The sequence below is a fragment of the Hippopotamus amphibius genome, chromosome 11, assembly GCF_030028045.1.
Source record: "Hippopotamus amphibius kiboko isolate mHipAmp2 chromosome 11, mHipAmp2.hap2, whole genome shotgun sequence".
In the NCBI taxonomy this organism is placed as follows: domain Eukaryota; kingdom Metazoa; phylum Chordata; class Mammalia; order Artiodactyla; family Hippopotamidae; genus Hippopotamus; species Hippopotamus amphibius.
The window spans coordinates 45,771,212-45,793,792 of NC_080196.1; positions in this window are offsets into that span (position 1 = coordinate 45,771,212).

The following is a 22,581-nucleotide window of genomic DNA, read 5'->3' on the forward strand; positions in this document are numbered from 1 at the left end:
AACTCTAAATGCTAACCATCAAAGCTTAATATCACAGCTTAGCACCAATAATGGATATTTTTACAAGTCCCCTTAAAGGTCCAAAAGGCCAAGGAAATTTGACTTGCACTCTAATTTGGTTGGATTATGTGCATGTTTTATTTCTGAGGGCATGTTCTTAAATCCAGCTATAAGACCCCCACGTTGGCAGGTAAAGATGCAAGAACAAACATTACAAGCACATAAAAAAGTGCAGTCTGGGAAAGTTTGGAGACAATCCTTCTGTTTTATAGCTTCTTTCTTCCTCATTTGCATAGTCCCAAGTTTTCCTGGCCAAGAAAACACTGAACAAATTCATGTTCCCCAGGGTTTGGGTCACATTTCTTATATTTTTCTCTTAGGGCTAAAAGGCAAACTCAACTTTCCTCAGATTTAAACCATAACAAAGAAATGAGAAACTAGAGTATTTCTAACCAGTGATTCCCTGTGAGGCCTCTTCCCACAGAAACTCTTCAAAAGATGCTTCATTCTGGTTTTCCCAATGAAGAGAGAAGTGGAGATGCAATTGGCCTCTGTGTTGGGCTCATTTATACATGGGCATCTTCAAAAGTAGAAGGAAGATAAATGCTTTGTTGGTTGAATAAATCAAAATGTATGTGAAGTAAAAGCACATATTCAGGACTGGTTTTCCCTTGAGTTACAGTTGAAAATTGGAAATAGTGTTTGATCAATGAGGATTCTACAAGTCCCTGAATTCTTAATAGAAATTGTTAGTAACAGGCTGGGAGAGGTAATGAAGAGTTCGATTTCCATTAACTTTGACGTTAATATATCAATATATAACAAAATAATTGTTTCAGGTTCCAACAAGGGTGTGTGTGTCTGTGTGTGTGTCTGTGTGTGTATCTGTATATGTGTGTGTGCCTCTGTGCGTGCCCCTGTATGTGTGTGTGTCTGTGTGTGTATGGGGGGGGGGGAGAAAGACAGAGAAACAGAAAGAATGGGAAATATTTGAAAATGTGGAAGTTGTTTAATATATTTTACTAAAAACTCTAACAATCCCAGTTCCTTAACTTTTCTTAAGGGCCCTATTTTTATTCCTCCAGTCATTTTCTTAGCATCCCTCTGAGTTATTTAATATATTTTACTAAAAACTCCAACAATCCCAGCTCCTTAACTTTTCTTAAGGGTCCTATTTTTATTCCTCCAGTCATTTTTTTAGCATCCCTCTGAGATTTCTTCAAGTGCTGCATAAGTCCCCAAGTAATAATTCACACAGGAAATTATCAGTGATGATTTGGAGAAGACATCCCACAGTATGCTGCTTGCTTCAAAAAGAAAAACAAGCCTATACCGTTCACCTTCACAATTCATGCTAATAATCCCTAAAGTGTTTTCTCTGTCATCATCAGTCATTTATTATCCAACTTGCATTTTTTTCTTAGGAAAATGACTCAGCACTCAGTCTCTTAAATTTTAATTCTGTTTAATTCCAAATGCTTTTTATAAAGGTCACTTTGACCATATTTAAGAGATATTTAATCATATGTCATATGAGAAATACAGATGATGAATGAAATGATGTCTCTCTTTCCAGATCTAAAGAGCCTGCACCTCTGTGTCCTCTGTAGGGACAGTCACATCATAGTTACAATCATGCATTATAACCTGCAATTTTTCCTAATTCCTATGTTCTGTAAATCATAGCTGATTTAATAGACTGTCTCACATTCTTTTTCAGTGCTCAGTATAAAATCTTTCTTTCCTGACATTCAAGATTCATCACTGTCCTTCGAAGGGAGAGTGTGTGTGTACTTAGTGTTTGTGCAGATTTTGCCCCAGAGCCCTGGGAAGCTAATCTTTTCTTGAGGATGTGTGTGCCTGCTTTATTAGATGCTCTCTCTAGAAGTTTCCCTCATAAATTAGGCCACCTGCCTGCATGAAGTCCTCTTGTAAGGAACAGGGATAGAAATCTCTCCCTCAAGCTCTGCCAAGGTTTCTCTTTGGCTAAAAGCATACTTGGGAAGCCTCTTGGGGCAACAGAGGCGGGGGGTGAAGACTTGGCTGGCTGCATGCGGCTTCAGAGATGCCAAGTTACTCAGCATTACTCTCCTGGGTCAGAGTCAGTTGTCTGCTAGAATCTGTGTACAGGAGAGATGTGGCTTCCCCCTCAGCCCTTCTGAAAGCTCAAATTTGAGAATGCCTTAGAGCCTGAATTGGAGAAAGCCACAGCGCACCTGCTAAAAACTAGGTTTCCCAAAGGTCCAGCCCCTCCCTCACCCCAGCTGTTCCCTGAGAGGGGAGGCCGGCACAGCACCATCTCTACAGGCTCCCTGCAAACCTGAACTGTGCAGATCCTGGGAGATCTGCTTGGCTCAGCTGAGGGAAAGATCCTTGCCCAAGGCCCCCATCTAATCATTGATGGAGTCTGTGTAAGGATGGATGGAAGGCAATACTTCTAGTCTCCCTCAGATTTTTTTCTGATTTTTTTGAAAAGGAAAACTTAAGGGGCTCAAGAATATTTTCAGGAGAGACTAACCCATTAAATAGTTGCTGAATAAATGAATGAGGTTCTCTAGATGACAACTAGCTTAAGGCCAGGCTAAAATGATACTGATATGGCTTATATGCAGAATCTAAAAAAAAAAAAAAAAGACACAAATGAAGTTATTTACAAAACGGAAACGAACTCACAGACTTAGAAAAGAAATTCGTGGTTACCAAAGGGTAAAAGTCGTGGGAGAAATAAATTAGGAGTTTGGACTGACATGTACACACTACTATATATAAAATGAATAATCAGCGAGGACCTAATGTATAGCACAGGGAACTCTGCTCAATATTCTGTAATAACCTGCATGGGAAAAGAATCTGAAAAAGAGTATACATATGTATACATATGCATATACATATATATAGGGTATATATGTGTATATATGTATGTATAACTGAATCACTTTGCAGTACACCTGAAACTAATGCAACATTTTAAATCATCTATACCACAATATAAAATTAAAAATTAAAAAAACAATATATACTCTATGTATTATATTATGTTGTATATATTATGTATGATATAATGTGATATACTATGGTGTGCTGTAAAAAATAATAATAAAAGAAAATGATTAAAGGCAATTAATTCAGTGGTCTCATAACACTTTTCAGCCCCAGTCACTCTAAGACAGGCTGGGACCTGGGACCTAAACTTACGGTTACCAAAAGGGAAAGGGGAGAGGAATAAATTAGGAATTTGGAATTAACAGATATACACTAATATATACAAAATAGATAAACAACAAGGTCCTACTGTATAGCACAGGGAACTATATTCAGTATCTTGTAATAACATATAATGGAAAAGAATCTGAAAAAGAATATATATATTCTTTTATTTACCTAACATACATATGTAATGTAACTATCATATATATATATATATATATATATACACATATATATATAGATATCTGAATCACTTTGCTGTGCTCCTGAAACATTGTAAATCAACTACACTTCAATAAAAAATAAATTTTAAAAAGCTGTACTCTCTAGAACATAAATTGGTTTCACATTAAGGATGGGTAAAATCTAGACCTAAGATTTTGAAGCCTAAAGATCCATTCTCCCACCAAATAACATTAAAATGAGGGTCACTAGGCTCTTGGCATGGGCTCAGCTATACCCTTTTTAGCTCCTCCATGGGAGTGAAACTAACAATGCTTCCCTGTTTAAGAGGCAAGAACATTTGTGAGTTGAAGGAGAAATGGGTGTGGGCAGATGCAGGTGGCATTTGTAAGGCTGAGTCTAAAAATCAATCGCACAAAATACAAGTGCATTCATGTAGACAGGTGAAGGAGCCCTAACCTGGATTTACACAGAATCAGATGTGAATTCTGATGAGTCTTCTATTTCCCTCTCTTCACTAAATACTCCTGTTCACCATGACTGAGGAGCAGGCAGGTGGTATGAGGTCTCAGGACAAGAAGTGTTAAGAGCAGTCAGGGCTGCATTGAAGGGGACAGAAAAATTATAAAGCATGTGAAACTTACTCCCCATCAAATCCATGACTAGCAAGGCTGGACTTGACTAATACTGTTTCATTATTAAGCTGAAAATAGTTTAAGGCAGGGTAGTACAGAGATTATATTGCCAAAAGGAAAATCTATGCAGCTCTTATATGCTTCTGGTGGGAGTAAAACTTAGTTTGAGCTTTCTGGAAAGAAATTTCATATGCATACATCAGGAGCCATAAAATAGCCATATCTTTTGCACAGTAATTAAGTTTTTAGGAAAATACTTAACAGAATAATCAGAAAAGTAGGTAAAAACTTATGTGCAAAGATATCAGCTAAAATATGACTTATAATGGGCAAAAGAATAACAAAGAAACAAACAGAAGCCCCCAAACTGTGGATTGGTTAAACCAGAGGTCAGCAAAGATTTTCCTGGAAAGGCCCAAAGAGTAAATATTTTCAGCTTTGCAGACCCTGCTGTCTCTGTCCCAGCTACTTCTGTGTCCTTGTGGCAGGAAAGCACCACAGAAACAGCAAAGAAGTGGCATGGCTGGGTCCCCATAAAACTTAGTAATGGACACTGAAATGTAAATTCGTAGAATTTTCAAATATCAGGAAATATTACTCTTTGATTCTTTTCAACAATTTAAAAATGTAAAACCCATTCTCAGCTCAGGGCTTTTACAAAACAGGTGGCGGGCTAGATTTGCTAACCCCTCAATTAAGTTATGAAAATGTTATGTTCAGTATTCAATATCAGTTAAAACTACACAATTTCAGAAAGGGGGAGAGTAAAGAGGTAAAGAGATGGGAGGGCAGGGGAGACTGGAAGATGATGTGCTAAAAGATTGACGGTAGATTTTTCTAGAAGAAGAGATCAGGGATAAGGATGATTTTTCTTTTTTTTATATTTTTGGATTTTCCTACAATAAATACATGTTATTTTATGATTTAAAATTAAATTTTGAGGAGAAAGTTTTGGGCTAAGAAGATTCATTGTTTTCCTCATTCTTTAGACATTACTCAGAAACTCTGGACATGCTGAAATTCTTGACAAAGCTCACACCGTTTTTCAGGCATAACTTTTAAACAACACCATATTTTTCAACAGAAGCTGCCAATTCATTTATTTTGAGGGATGTATACCTTTTAAATACTTAGATTGTAGCCCCAAAGTCAGAGTCTGTCTCCCTCACTTTTTCATTTCCCTCCCAGCCATGGGCACTCTTCTGCCTCTCCCCAACTACTTTAGCAAGTGCATGCAGACCTCACTCCCCAGCCTGGCACGGTAACACCTCCAACTCCTTCACCTCGCCTGCATCCAGCCCAGCATCTTAGATGCACCCCTCCAACCTCAAAGACTTGCCATTCAAAGCCCTCATGCATGCCCCATTCCCTCACCTCAAGCTCACCTGTTACTGACTCAGTTAACAAGCAACCCCTCGCTCGCTGTCAGTACTGTGGTGTGTATACTAGATAGATAACAGCTCACTCTGCAGGACCTCTGGAAATAGCTTTATATTTATTTTAAAAGGAGGTTTGGAATCTTAATATTTTAACTCAATTGAGTAATTAGCTGACAGGAAAATTTCAGGCATCCAAGCCAGCATTCCCCAAGCATATTTCACAAACACTTGTCCTATGAGATAGTGCAAGGGAAAAAAATAATCTGTGTTTAGATCATTTTGAGAGATGCTGCATACAATATTCCATTTTAGAGGCTCACAATTTATATATATATGGTGTTGTAAAGTTCAAAATTAAAGATCCTCATATAATTTTGCTCAATTCATTGTATCCCAATCTTATTATCTGCCTCCCTTCCCCCCATTCCACCCCTTGCCCTTTGTTTTGATGGGAATGCATAAACATCCAATACATCCAGCAGAAGTTGCGCTCCCAAGGAACACTCTTGGGGATACTCTGCCCTGGCCAATAGAAGAGCTGATTTAGAAAGGAGGGATGGGATAATACACTCTAGCATCCCTCAAGTTATTCTGCATTGGACTGTGATGGTCTCAGACTCTGAATCAGACCCAATCTGGCCTGGGGTCAACTGCATCCCCCCAGCTGCCTAAGCACTGCTGCCATTTGCATTTCTGCCAGGCCCCTGAGTGCCTTTAGCTCCTTCCTTCTCCACCTGCTACCTTTCCTTCCACAATCTCCCACTCCACACCACATGCGCCACCTCTTTTGTACATTCCCCTCATCGCTGAGGGCTCACTCACCAATTGCGTATTTAAATTTAAATTTAAGGCCCCATGGCTTCCCTTGGCTGCTGCCAAAAATTAGCATATGTTTTCAGTATTTATGAGACACACACAGCTGACATTTTTAGAAAATTGCATTCCATCTGCAAAAACATATGTATTCAACTGTGGTGAGATTAGATGTTCCTGCATTTATTTTTCTAAGAATTGAGCACATCCAATATACAGTCTTCTCTGAATGCATCTCATTGTTTCTTTTTTGGCAGTATCTTTCAACTACCCAATCACCAGGGACAATTACACTTGTACCCTTAAGTCAATTAATAACTTGTTAGAAAAACATGTACTTTCCCCAAAAGCAAGTTTCTGCAAAAGACACAGAAGAGAATATTTCTGCTGCTGAGGACAGTTTTCACAAAACCAATTATTTCAGATGGCAAATATGTGCCTGTAATAACTAGATTTTAAAGAAATGTATGGCCAGTTTGGCATTTGTTGGTTTCCAAGCCACAATATGATATCCTTGATTTGTTCTGGGCATTTTCAGATAAGTCTCTTTGTCAAGGAGAAAAAGCATGACATACTTTCTCACATGAACATTTGGATTCTAACCTAGAGTGTAGGCGTGACCCACTACCACCCCACCACACACACACTGAAATTTGTTGTTTCAAATTCAACAACAGTGAAAAAGAGAGTTGGGACCAATAATGAGAGGGTTTAACGGGAGCATATTATTCAGGAACCTAGGCTTAGGCTAAATTATTTTTCATCCTCCCTCAAAAAATGACTCTACATCTCATAGAGTGGTTCTTCTGTAACCATGGACTTAACTTATAAGAAAGTCTTAGGTGAAAATAACTCAATAGAAGTTTGAGGTGCTATTCTATTACCACAGACAACGTGGAATCTCCAGTGAGGATTTTTTAGAAAGTGGAAGCAGAAGATAGTTTTCCTCTCAAAGAAGCCCCTTTTGGGAGTACAAACTTCCTGTAAATAATGAAAGCAAGTTTTCAGTGCCTATATGAGGTCTTCTGGCTTTTCAAATTTCCTTTCCTTACTTTATAGAAAATGAGTAAATTATAACTCCACCACAAATCCAAAGATCATCCAATGGTCTTCAAAACCACACCTCTCAGATCTCACCTCCCACCCGCACACTCAGCCTGGGTCATGATATCACTCACTTGCACAAACCTGAGAGTAAGTGCCCCCTCTCATCTTGCACCATGGACATTTCTTTTATCTCACCACAGGCACAGCCCCAATCTACAAGCTAACGTTGTAACCAGAAAGATTCACCGCTGTATTAGTCAGGATAAGCTGAGTGGTGCTGCAATAACAAACCAGTCCCCAAATTCTGGAGGGCTTAACTCAACAAGGAATTCTTTCTTGCTCATATGCCATCCCTCTGGAGCACATGATTTCTGATCCCTTCAGCAGAGGAAGTGTGGACTTGACCCTGCCTCAGCTAGAAGTGACACAGGTCAACCCTCATATGTCATTATCCAGAACTGCAAGAGGATGGGAAAGACCAACTTTATTGTCCTATGAAATGCAAATATACAAGGAACCACAACTGAATACAACAGACATGAATTTTAATTATTAATGTATCCAGTTTCTCAAACCTAGGCTCTTTCTTATCCTCAGGCTTTCTTTTCTTTAAAATTTTATTGGAGTATAGTTGATTTAAAATGTGTTACTTTCTGCTGTACAGCAAAGTGAATCAGTTATACATATACATATATTCACTCCTTTTTAGATTCTTTCCCCATATGGGTCATTACAAAGTATTGAGAAGAGTCCCCTGTGCTATACAGTAGGTCCTTATTAGTTACCTATTTTATATATAGTAGTGTGTATATGTCAATCCCAATCTCCATACAATGCTCTTGTCTGCCTGGTATATGCGTCCCATCCACTCAAACTTTAGGTCTTGGCTTAGACAGCGTTTCTCCTGAAGATCCTCAAAGAACCCTCCTTCCCTAAACTTAGACCTTCCTCTCTCATTTACTTTTCCCACAAAAATACCAGCTGGCATTTATCATCTACTCTATGCCATGTACTGTTATGGGCCCTTCCCTTTAAATCCTCACAATAAGCCATTGAAGTGGTATTCTCATCCAAGCTTCCCTCGAAAACAGTCTACACCCAAAGTATATACACTAGCCCTATATTAGGTGGGCAATGCCAGGGAAGCAGGTGGGCAAGAAGAAGGCAAGGGGGCAGGGAAGAAGGGAGACACATAAGAGGGACATGATAGAGAGCTGGCCATGTCTTTGTGACAAGCTGGGTGCTCTCAGGCAATCAAGAGATACTCAAGAGAGACAGAAGAGTACTAATTGCTATGTCTCTAGAAACTCCAATTATACCAGAAGCAGCCACTCCACAGGACCCAGGTCTAACGTCTTGGCCACAGCCTGGCTCCACGCCCAAGGGAAGAAGACAAGATGTCACAAGACAGCTCCAGCTAGAAAGCAAGGCAAAGACATGCATTCGGTTGATTCAGGGAGTTGTGATTTATTTCCAGTTTTTAGATGAAGACACTGATGCTCATAAATATAAAACTTTGAACAAAATAACACAGCTCGAGTGTAAAGGATGTGAATCAGGAAAACTGGTCTCCAAGCATGGAGTCTTCAACCACTGGCCTGCCACAGGAATGCAAGCTCCAGAAAAGCAAGGACTGCTGTATCCCCACCACCCATCACAAATATAGAGCCTGACACCATCGACAATAAACATTTATTGAAAGAATGAAAGAGCTTTAAATAAATGATATTTCAAGAAAGCCTAAAGAAATCAATAAGAAGGAGCAATCACATTATATTGGGGTATTTTGGAAGATTCCATAGGAGAAGCGACACCTGAGCCAGATATCCCAAAGATTTAGAGAAAAGTCTCAAATTGTCGCAAAGGCCATATTTGGAGAATGCAGGTTTCCTGAAATAGAGAACTGAGGGGAGAAATGGGAAATAAGGCTTAAAAAGTACATTGGTATCAAACTATAGAAGCTTTGCCATCTTCAGGATGGATGGATGCTTAAGGCAGAGAGAAGTTAAGAAGTGTGTGTATTTCGAAAGAAAGTCCCACTTGTAGCAATGTCCACAGCCATGGAAATCAGGAACATGCCCCAGAAAGTCCCCGAATCACAGTCCAATGAAGCCATGTGTTATTCTGTACTCCAGGAACCTGCCATTGCTCGTGCTATTCTAGGCAAAAGTCCATTTTTTTGTTACCCACATTTCTATGGCTTGAGATGAAGCTGTGGTCTTGTTTTCTATCAGAAGAAATGGAAAACAGCTGCTTACCATTCTCTTTATAATAAGCTTTATACAATTCAAGCAGTTATTTAAACATTTTCCTGATATTTGATCATTAACCCAGCACACAGCATAAGAGACACTACAAGAAATCAAATGATAACATTGGCATTATAAAGAGAATCACACACACACACATACATCCTCAAAGATTTTTAAAAATCTGTAAAAGATACAGTTATATTCCTTAATAGGACTATCCCACGGTTTATGATGTTTTCCTTGTGATACATAAAGCATTGTCTTTATGATAAATGAAGTCTCTCTGGAACTCATTATAACACACATGGGAAGCAAACTGCTGAAATAAATTTTTATTTAGAAGCAGGAACATTCCAGAAAAATCCACAAGTTCCATACTGCTTCCACTTAGTTAATGTCCTCCTGCACCTGTAGAAGTGACATAAAAAGATAAACATAAGTTGCCCGTCCACCACTCACCCCCCATCCCCCCACTTCCTTCAGACTTAAGCACCTTGACCACATTGGAAACCATCTCCTGGTTTTCCTTCTATCCCTCTGACTGCTTCTCCTCCATCTCCTTGGAATGCTATCCCTTTCCACCAGCTATTCATTGTCAGAGCTCCTCCAAGGTCAATTTTAGACTATCTCTTTTCACCCTAGACTGTCTCCCTAGAAGCTTTTAGTCACAAGACTCATAAACATATATATGCTTCAAGACCTGGCCTCGGAAGCACAGGTAACTAGTTGCTAGTGTAACATTTCCATCTCAATGCCTGCGGTAGCACCTAGAACTCAACATACCAAAACGTGAATTTGTGATAATGAACCCCCAACCTGCCCCTGCTCTGGGATTCTCCTTCTCTCACCCCTGTCTCCTTTACTCCTCGCACCTAATCTACTCTAATAATCTACATACCAAGATCACGTCCCAAATATTTCTAATCTATCCACTTCTGTCCTTCCTCACCACTAGGAACCTCATCCAAGACACTAAAACAGGATGCTGAGTAAGACTTTCTTGCTGCCCAGGAGTCATCAGTGGTTCCTGATGAATCTTTTCCTTTATCTACACACGGGGCAGGGAAGGTACATCTCACCAACCAGGGAGGGAGAGACTATGAAAGAGTTTGGAGATGCCACATGAAGAGGAGGCTGGCATCTCATTCCACAGTAGGTGGACCTCTGCTTCCATAGAGGTCTCGTCGATTTCCCCACTACACTTATTTGAGCAAGAGAAGACAGCCGGAGTAAGATGGGGCTAAGACAGGGCTGGCAATGAAACAGTCTTCAGGCTGCTTGGAAAAATAAGGAATGAGTAATTTACCATGAGTCAAGCGGACGGACATCCCACAACTCTTGATGGAGACCCCAGGTACCAGAGGCTCTGGGGTGGCCTTCCCCAGGGCAGATGCTAAGTGAGGAGTTGGGAAGGTCATAGAATCATGCAAGTTCTTCATGAGGAGCCAGAGTGTGCTTGCCTTTCACACAAGTCACCAGAGGCTGCTCACTGTTAGTCCAAGAAAAAGCAGGAACCAGCATCTCAAGGGCTACAACAAAGACACTGTCCATTCCCTTCCTTTCTCCCCACCTCCACCTACACCCTGATCCAAGGACAGACAAGGCAGCTCCTCACACCACTGCAAGGTGAGTCTAAGGTCTAGTTCAAAAACATGTGTTACATACATGAATGCTAGAGGTATCATAACTTCAAATCCTTTTACTTAAAGAAGATCTATATCTGATTGTTCCCATATGTGACAGATAACACTATGTTAATTCAGTGGGCAGTAGGCCTACTCCCACCTGTATCATTTCATTAGGTCTCTTTCTGGGCTACTGCCAGGCGCATAGGGTTGTTTTGTATCTTTCTCTCAACTTGCTACTGACAACATTTTAAGAAACAACCCCCTCCTAGATAGTTTGAAAACATGAAATAAAATGACTGATGCTACCTGGAATTTTAGAAGCTTTGGAAGTAAGAAAATTAAATTCCATCTACCAGTGAGAGGAAAATTTAAGCAAATACACACAACTAAAGTTTCATTAAAGACTAAATTTAATAAGAAAGGCTTAAAGGAGTCTTCTCTAGCAGTCACTGAGGACTTTCTTCCAGTGCTTTTAATGGGGCATTTTGACTCAGGGTGACCTATAGCCTTTCCAAGCCTGTGGTTTAACAAAGCATCCAACACAATGATGATTTATAGCTTCATTAATGCTGGTGACAAAAGACAGTGAATTAGTCAATGTTATCTTAGGTCATGGTTATGCTTCCCACCAAAAATCAAAGTGAAAGTTAAATTCCAAACTCTGTAGAGAGAAATCCACTTCACAAATGTCATAAACGTCTAACATATAATTAGAAAATGTAACCTTTTTAGAGAGTACTGAACCTTCTGGAGCAGGAAAGCACTAAACTCTAGCCCACGGACCAAATCTGGGCTACTGCCTGTGTTTGTAAATAAAGCTGTATTGAACATAGTCCCAAGGATTTATTTACATATTATCTACAGATGCTTTCACACTAAAATAGCACAGTTGCGTAGTTATCGCTGACAGAGACTGTATGAGCTTCTATGCCTAAAAATAGTTACGACCTGGCATTTTATAGAAAGTGATTGCTGACTCCCGCTCCAGCTGCAGTGCGAAATCTCCAGTTATGCCAGAATGGCTACTCCTCCTTGAAAGAAAAAGTACCTGAGTACCTGAGCCTTTTTGGGTAAGATTCATTTAGACAGATAAATACATAAATACACACATACATACATACCTACCTAGAAGATAGATATACAGTACATACATACATAGATCATACTTAGTTACATGCATACATAGATGACGGATAGATAGATGATAGATAGATAGATAGATAGATAGATAGATAGATAGATAGATAGATGATAGATAGATAGATGATAGATAGATAAATAGATAGATGATAGCTACGACGAACTTCTGCCCACATGTAACATTTTCATTTATAGTATCTAAAGGAAATGAATACTAAAGGACAATGCTTTAATCAACTCATTTTGAGAATCATTTTTATCCCTTAAAGAATGTATTTGATGAAGATTCTCTCCATCAAACTATGTCCAAGAAAAGGAAACAACTTTACCATTCTTTTCCTTTGTGAAGACTTTAATAGCTCTTATCAATGCAGTCATGTCTATATATTTTCCATAAGATACAGCCAAGCCTGAATGTACATAGTTACTTTAAAAATCCAGTGAACTTAAGCTTGACTTTAGTCTAAGGAACAAACTATGAGTGTCCTCTTCAACTTCTCCTACAACTAGGGAGCTAGATTACCAATTTTGGTTCTCAATTTGGCACCCATTCACACACACAGAATGCTTTATCCTTCACATCTCATAAAATATAAAGGTGTTATGAAAGCTGTACATTGACCTTCAAAATAATAATAATAGTAATAATAATAGCCAACACTGTTGAACGCCAACAATGGGCTAATGTGGCAAAAACTGTCTAGCTCTTCAACAAACCTGCTTCCTCCCTGTCCTAAGGACACACCTGAGTTCTAGCTGATGGATTGCTCCTGGTCCAGAAAAACCTCTTGTGCATGATCCTTCCTCCTTCCCTTTGCACTGATGTGATGGAGATGAGCCCAGCAACCTGGGAAACAACTGCTGAAGAGGAGAGAACCCCCAAATGGAAAAAACCTGGATCCCCAACCACAGTTTGGAAGAGAGCCCCCTGCCAATCAAGATTCCCTGTTTAAGACTGTGCATGAGTAAGAAATTAACCTCTGTGATCCCTGGCCCATTGTATATCTGGAGACTCCTTTGTTACCACAACTGGCATAACTTTAACAGGTATTTTGTTTAGTCAAGAGGATTTTTATTATCCCCATGTGTCATGTGTATCAGCGCAATAATTAATAAAAATATGCCAACTTATGTAGATACTTTACAACTGTCCTGAACAGATCGTAGAAATCTGGCTACTACTTTTGATCACATTTTGGGTAAGTCATTTCAGACATTAACTATCCTTGTTAAAACTAGAGAATACTAAATTAGTTCCAGATAAGTACATGAATTATAGCAATGCCAATAATGGTTTGTGAATTCAGATAAGATGTGAAGGTGATGAACAAGGCACGGGCTTATATTTATACACCTTACAAGGGGATGATATTTGTACTAATTTCACAAAGGCAACGGGGATCCTACTTAAATAATTTTAAGTGAATTCTCATGTTTTTAAATAATTCTGGTCGAAATGAAAAGACCTCTGGAGCATCTTTTATGTGTTGGAGCATGAAAGAATAATATTGTTCAAAGTGGCAAATTCTGTCCTGAATCTGGACTTTATTTCATAACAATTTTGGATATTTGGCATGGCTTAGATTGCAGTTTTCTTTTGTACGTTTTCCATTTGGCAAACACAAAATTAAACAAGCCCCATCAGCTTTCATCTTCCTTCTCCATTAGCGTTCTGATCCCAGCATCCTCCCCGCCTCCCCGGGCATTAAGTCCACCTCTCCATGGACGTGAATAGGCTAGAATCAATGGAGTGATGTTAGAAAAACCCTGAAGTAACGGCCTGGGGGTTACACTTCACAATCTCAAAGAGCATCGGGGCTGACACGAGCCTGTGTAGAAGCCAAAAGGGAGCAGGAGGTGTGACCGGAGGGGGATTGGAGAGGGAGAGAAAGAAGCCCATTCTTGTAGGTTCATCCCTCCTTGTCCCTTCCTTTCAGGATGTGCTGCCTGCAGAGGAACCTATAAACTCTGCACCCCGCTGTCCCCACAATGGGCCAAATTCCCGATCACGGCCGGGAAGCTCCCCTCTCCCTTCCTCTTGCCCCCTCCCTGCAGATCTGCACAGTGTGAAATATACACACTGAGCATGCACACTGCTTTGTGTATTTCACAAACACAATGAAAAGCGCTGTACATTTTACAAGAATCCAGATGAAGAAATTGAGGCTGGGGAAAGGCAGGGACTCCCCACATCATGCCAATGCCTGGGGACCAACGACACCTCCACAGCCCCCCCTAAACACCTGAATACCTCCAATTCTCTAACCACCTCTTCCCAAAGATAGTAATAAAACCCTCTGATCTCCCAGTCCTTAGATAGACAGGAGAATGAAGTTCTTAGCTCTGAGCCAGGGACTCGTGGCAGTAGAAGAAGGGTGAAGGGAATTCCGGGGCTTGTTGGCAGCACTGTTGGCTGCTGGCACCTCTGCCTGGGCTCCAGCAGTTGGAATCGCCCAGAGCAGCAGCAGAGCCGGGAGTGTCTTTCTCTTGGCCAGGAGGCAGCAGCCACTCCTCTCTGCTGAAGCCCTCAAAAGAACCATTCGGAGCCTGTTGCCAGATTTGATAACTGCAGGCTTGTGCAGGAAAAACACTGGAAATACTTATGGATGACTCACAAACCTCAGGTGCAAAATAAAAGCTGCGCTCATTTAATTGCTTTAAAAATCAAATAAGGTTCTTTCTCCTATCTCTTAGTGTATGCTGGTGAACAACACTGTCTGCAAGCAGATGGGTTCACAGGAGATGCCAGCAGCAACAGGGGGCCAGCTCTTCCTCTGTCCACCAAGATAGCTTTGTATCTCGCTGTCTGAGTCAGATGAGAATTCTCCCTTTGTCTCTGAGACCACCAACCTCTTTCAGTAACCGGAATTCATGTTTAACAGCAATGAAAGGAAACTCAGCCTGATGAATCACTCAGTCCCCTCACTGTTTCATTTGGACACCCTTCCCTCCTCTTCCCTTCCTTCCCCACCCCCAGCCTCTCTCTCCCTGTTATACACACACACACACACGCACACGCACACACACAATGCAGGTAACATACAAATGGTTACTACCTTGCCCTACGCATGTTACCTTCCAAATAATCTGTTTTATTTAACTACCATCCATGAGTTAGTTGTATGTCTTCTATTTCCTTAATCACTTTTTCATGAATTCAGTGACTGTTTATTCAGTGTCCAACACACGCTGAGCACTCAGTTTCATCCCCGAATCTCCATTCCACTTACCTTTCCCGTGGGGTTCATTTACAAATGTTCTTTTTAATATCACTCATTCAACAGGTGTTGACTAAGCCCCAAACTATCCAGATAAGTTTGAATTGGTGACACGGGACCAGGCTTTTATTGCCCTGTTCTTCTTTCCAAGTTTCCCAAAGCTTCTCCAAATGCCTGATATTATTGTGGATTCTTTTGCACAATTGAATGCATCTTAGTGTAACTGCCTCTTACAGAACCTCCAAGTTTTTGCCAGCATCTAAAGTGGTCACTGGAGACAGAAAGCAGATCAGAGACAATCCCTGACCTTAAAGGACTCAGCATTTTAGGAGGTGACTGTAATATGCTGAATGAAGTCCAGTCAAAGGCCGTGGGTATCTAAGAAAGGAGGATGGAAAACCTTGTGTCTTGCACATTGCAGGACCAGGCCAGGACTTAATACCCATGATCTTGCATATGAGAGAGATTTTATCACCATTCTACAGGTGAGAAAACTGAGGCTCAGAGGGGTGAAATAACTTACCCCGGTCTCTGACTACAAGGCAAATTTCCACCACACCATACTCTCTCCTATGATGTTCATAGCTTAGCATCTCTGCCCTCTATGTGCTCTGCAGCTTTCATAGCCCAGGTGTCCGCAGCTGGGAAAACTTCAGATGCAGGACCACAGCCTGGCATGGTGGGTGGGACAGAAAGAAAGAAAATGGGAGCCTGTATATGTCTTTGAAGATAGTTACCTTTTCAAGGATAACAACAATATCAAATAACAGTTATAAAGTTATACTTTACAAAGTCATATCACATTTAACGCACATGTGATAAAAACTATGGGAGGGTATTAAGAAAGGTTCTTTTAAATAGTGTGGTAATGAGAAAAAGCAAGGAAGAAACTTCATCCCCAACCATCACCGATGGGCTTGTCAACCCAAACAAGCACTCGTGCTATGTGAGATCCAGACTTCAAGCGTACTTTCAGAGTTTCATAAAAACAAAATGCCCAATCCTGCTGATTTCTTCCGCATCACAGACAGTGAATGTTTTGCCATTGCTGTACTAAGTTATCTGTGTCTTCCTTTATCCCAGGTAACTTCCTGCTGCTAACCTGGGGCAGCACCTCCAAGACCTGTGAGTTGATTGGCTGCCTCCTGGTTTCGGGTTGAAAAAGTAAGAAATGATAGATCTGTATTATTAAGGAAGTCCCCAGTCCTTGCACTGATTGAGCACAGACTACTGGAAATGTAATAGGGAAAAACAAATCTGACTTCCTGTTAGATCTCTTCCTTTTGCTTTAAGCCTTGTGCTCTGTTGCCTGTGCTTAGTCATGCTGGCTCTGTACCTTTTGTAAAAGAGTGCTGCCTATAGCCTGAAATATACAGGATAGCCCATTCTCAAGACTCTGACCTTTAAAGGTTTAACACTTTTCCATTCATATAGAGATAAAAAGTGCAGAACAGAGAATGACGTTGCTCTTGTTGGAGGTTTACAGGAACAGCGTGACCTGACCTAGGTGGACAGCTGAGAGAACAAAGGATTCCTGCAACAAGAACTTTGCAACAACTAACCCCACTCTTCCCTCACCTTACCTTTAAAAGTGCTTTGCTGAAACCCTTCAGGGAGTTTGGGGTTTGGGGGGCACAAGCCACCCATCTCCTTGCATGGCCCTGAAATAAGCTTTCTTTGATCCAAACTCTGACGTTTCAGTTTGTTTGGCCTCACTGTGCCTTGGACACGGGAACTTGCATTCAGTTACAGGAGGCTAAGCAGAGGTGTGAATCAGATGATGCCTGGTCTTGGGAGATAAAGCCTTTAGTGAAATAATTCCCACACCCCAAGAAAAGGTTAAGGGTCAAAAAAATGTGATAAAATAATCTGAGGATTCAAAAAGGAGAAATATTGAATCCTAGAAACTCTTAGAAAAATCTTCTTCAATATATTGAATAATGCTGCTGCTGTTTTGGAAGATGACGTGTCCAGAGTGGGTTTTTAGGATTGCTATTTTCTAAGTGGTAAGTTTCCATTCTAAATATTTTGGAGGAATTCTAAAAGCTCTGGTGCCTTCAAATTATAGTTCCGGGCATGTCAAATAAGGAACTACTGATTGAGGTCATACACAAAACTCTGTGTTCCCAGATTAGAGAATTTGATGCTTACCATCAAAATTTTGGTATTATAGGTATCAATGAGGATTTTGTTGGAACCCTGAAAGAAAGAAGAAAAAAATTGGGAAATTTTAAGCTGGAAAGCGTGAACAAGATATTAGTTCCTGTTGGGGAATAGTGGTAAATTTTATTTTAAAATAAGATTTCATTTTCTCCTATATGCATGGTTTTTCCATAATAAGAGAAAATCACTTTAAAGCAAATATCCCCAGGGGAAAAAGAGAAGATTGCAAACAAAGGTACAAAGACTAGAGCCATATTTCTATTGTTCTATTATTACAAAACATGTGTGGCTGGAGAGAAGAATTCTGGATGCCAGACACATGATATAAAGGTTCAAAGTGTGTCCAGCACAAGCTCACGATGGGAAAGCTCCTCTGTGGTCAGAGCAGCAAGCACAGCATGAAGATATCTGCCAGATGCATTGTTTGTGTGTTGGATTAAATAAACCAGATCCAGACACTTGTTAGCTTCACACAGTTTTTAAGACTTCCCAAGAAATGTATAGGTTGATTTGAATTATCTTTCAGAGAAGGATATCACCTGGACCCAAGTTATCCGGATGATCGATGATGTCCCCCCAACAAAAATGATCCCTCCTTACTCAGTAAGTAAGATTCCCTGCCACCCAAAACCATGTTGCAAACCTACTGAAGGGCCACTGAGTTAATGAACTCCAGTTCTTATAAAATATTTGTCAATGATTCCCTTCATTACCATAAAAAATAAGAATATGCTGTGTCCACTTACCAGGCTACATAATAGCCTATTCATGTTTTTTTTTTTTTTTTTTTCCCCAAGGCCTTTTTTTCCCATGGCTTTCTTAGCATAGATGTACTTTTTTGGATTAATCCTTCTCATTTAAAACATTTTCAATTTAGGTCAGAAGAAACTTTTGTGTGTGTGTGTATGATTCTTAAATCATTCTTTTTTTTTTAAGCTCTTTATTAGAATATAGTTGCTTTACACACTTGTACCAGTTTTTGAGGTACACCAAAGTGAATCAGCTGTATTTATACATATATCCCCATATACCCTCCCTCCCGCAACTCCCTCCCACACTTCTTGTCCTGGCCCTCTAAGACATCACTCATCATCAAGTTGATCTCCCTTTGTTATACAGCAACTTCCCACTAGCTATCTATTTTACAGTTGTTAGTGTACATAGGTCTATGCTACTCTCTCAATTTTTTTATTACCATCATGAAATGTTATGGAGATAAGAAAAATATATTCTAACACTCAGTAAATGTGCTCAAAATCTTTGAAAAAGGAATTCAGCAATCCACATAAAAGATCTTCAAAGAGAAATAGACTTTAACCCAGTGTTCCCCCTTTTAAGCGGCTGTCTTAAGGCAATTAGAATTTGCAACATTTATGTGCAAGGTTCTCAGTGTACCATTATCTATAAAAGTGAAAAAATAAAGTCCAACAAATGTGCGTCAAAAAATTATTAATCCATTTATTGGAATAATATGTCATTAACAAATATTTAATTTTTTTGACAAAATATTTAATCACGTGGAGAAATTCTCATAATCCAAGGTTAAGAGAATAAAATAGAGAGAGAGCATAAAAATCCGTGTGGAAGCCATCTCTAAACTTTACTAATAAGTATAGGCATGGACCAGAGGTATACTTGAAACCAAGATGCTAACAATATAAGAGAGGTCTGTTACACATAATTCTTCTTCAACTCTTCTACATTTTATAAGTATTTACAATGAACATGTACAATTTTTTTAAAGAAAGACATAGACCAAAAGCAAATTCTTCCTGTCAGTTGATGCCCAATGACAGAAAAATAGGAATACTTATTGGCACTGGGTGAGCGGACCACACGTAAGGAATGAGTGCCCTCCAAGAGACAAAACCGCGCACACAAATGTGAGTAGCCATCTGTAGGAGGAACCATATTTTCAAGAAACCTTGCTGAAGAGAGTGCCATAGTTCAGAAATGCCAATAAAAAAGATCCAGTCTCAGGAAGGCAAGGCAGGATACGTGCGCGCGTGTGCGCACAAAGACACACACACACACACACACACACACACACACTCCTCCCCAGCTGGAGCAAGCTTGCCAATTATTTTGATTTTTCTCAATCAACAGATACTAAAACTGTGATTACTAGGTTGTAGATGCCTGAAGTTCTTAGTTGATGGTAAAAAGGAATCTGTATACTTGAAAGCATAGTCTGGAAAATTTAGTGTTATCTTGGGATGCCCTTTTCTTTCCTCATCAACCACAGCCAGTTGGTTAGCAGGACAGTGTGAGTCTATCCCTGAAGTGTTTACAGAGTGTGGCTTTCTGTCTCCATCCCCAGTGCCAAAGCTCTTATTCACCTGGATCAGGGCAGTAGCCTCCTGGAAATAGTGTCTGTCCCTCCCCAACCAGGAGCCCCACCCATTCCAGCACTACCATTCCAAATCAGATCTCCTCATGGCCCTTCCTTACAATTCTTCCTTGGCTCTCCGACAACTGCAGAAGAAAATCCATCTCATTACAATGGCAACGCAGGCTGTTCAGGAGCTGAACTCCACCTACCTGTCCATCTTCTGTCCGGAAGTTCCATCTTCTGACTAAGATCAGCTCACCCTGCACTCTACCTACTCCAAATCACTCATCCTTCTCCAATTATGCCTTGCTCTTCCAGGTTCCTGGGACCTAGGGCATGGTTTTCCCTCCTCCTTTTTTTTTTTTGCCTTCAAACCAACTAAATCAGACTCACTCAGGGTGGCATCTGATCATTAGTATTTTTTTTTAAGTTCCCAGGTAATTTCAATGTGCAGGCCAATGTTGAGAATGATTCATCTAGTCTCTATCCATCTCCCTTTATTTCTGTGTCTGTCTCCCTAGCGCCTCCCCTCTCTCTCCCCCACAAACTGAGTCAATCCACTCAGGGTCTTGTCCAGTGGATATATATTACGTGCCTTTTATGTGCCAAGCATTTGCATCTTTATGTCTAATCTCTTCCTCTTCCTCCTTCCTGCCCACCCAACACTCAACATAAAGCCTGGCACAGAATAAGAACTCAATTTAAAATGTGTTCTACTTATCTAGGAAACAGAAACAGACTCACAGACATAGAGAACAGACTTGTGCTTGCCAAGGGGAAGGTGGTGAAGGAGGGATGGCGTGGGAGTTTGGGGTTAGGAGATGTAAACTATCATGTAGGATAGATAAACAACAAGGTTCTACTGTATAGTACAGCGAACTCTATTCAATATCCCGTGATAAACCATAATGTAAAAGAATATGAAAAAGAATATATATATATATGTATAACTGAGTCACTTTGCTCTCCAGCATAAATTAACACAGCATTGTAAATCAACTATATTTTAATAAAATATTTTTTAAATGTGTTCTAATTTGTTGAAATCACCAGGAAGATTTTCCTCCAGGTTTTAGGCATGATCTTAAATAGCCTCTTCTTAAAGAGCATCACTTAGTAAAGATGTCAGGCTCTTGCCTCTTTTTAACATTATCCTAACTTTGTATATTTTAGATCTGGAAAGGATCTTAAAATCTCATGTCCTCAGAATAGAACTCTGAGTTTGTTCTGAAGGCAACACAAGGAATTCACAGTTTTAAAAACTTTAGTTTCCAAATGGTTTTATTCTTGGTAAATACAACAGTTCCTTCACAAATGAGTGAGTATATATACATGTATTCTTTTGGGAAGGAATTGTACTTATATATATATATATTAAACAGGAAGTACAATCTTCTCATTCCTTTTTGGTTGAGACACCAAGAAGAAAACATATGCCAAAAAAAGTGACTCTATTAAATTAGTGAAAAGTCTTCTCTAGTACCCATATGAAGTAATATTTATTTTATTTTTTTGACAGGCCTAAGTGGCTGTATTAGAGAAAGCTGAGATTACAAAGGACTTAGAAGTTGGCACTGGGGACCTTCTTCTTGCCAAAGTTGGTCACCACATTGACAAAGTGCTGGCTGTGCTGCATTCTCCTCTTGGCCTGGAAGCGCTTCTATTTTTTCTTTTTTCCTATTTGGCCACCTTGGGAGTCTGACCTCTTCCTTTTTCAGCCCAGGCCAGGGAACCATGGACCTGACCTCCAAGCATGCAGTCAGCTACTTCCAGGGTGTCAGAACCTCCACCCCACCTCAGCTCAGGGCAGCCTCATCTTCTAGGGACCTGTCTGCCACAAGCATGACTTGATCTTCTGGAGTGATGCCCTCCAGGCAGGCTACCTGAGCCTTGATTCAGGCAACCAACCATCTCCAGCGAAGATAGAGGAGAAAGAGCTCAAATGATGTAACATTTAGATGAAAATGCTCTCATCCAGTAGCCTCCTGTGACTCCTCATTCTCTATCCTGCAAATCCAAGTGCTGTTCCCAGCCCTTCACCCTCTCCAATGAGGCCACTGTGCCCTCTATGCTACTCCCTAGCATCCCACCTTTTCACCATCCTGCAGGCATTCTTTGCAATAAAGTTTGCAAATCGCCCAAGCACAATTTGCTTACTTTTTTCTCCCTGCAGTTCACATTCCCTTTTTGACTCTCCCAAGAAAAGGGAACAGAAATGCTGATGTGGTTTTTTGGTTGTTTTTTTTTTTTTTTTTTGCCTATTCCTAAGGCTTTTACATCGCCAGTTCATTAACTGTGGATTTCACTAGCTCAATCTGTTTCAGGAAACAGAAAGTAAAAAAGAGCAAAGGACTTAAAGTCTCCCTTTTCAACTGCAGAGTACTCTCACAGAGCCCTGTATCAGAGTCAAAGACCCGGCTTCATCCAACTGTCTGCAACTGCCAGTGCTGGACACCTCACACCAAACTACAAACAAGACAAGAACACAAACCCACCCATCAGCATACAGACTAACTAAAGCCATATTAACCCCACAGATACCCTAAAACACACCACCTGACATGGCCTGGCTCATCAGAGAGAA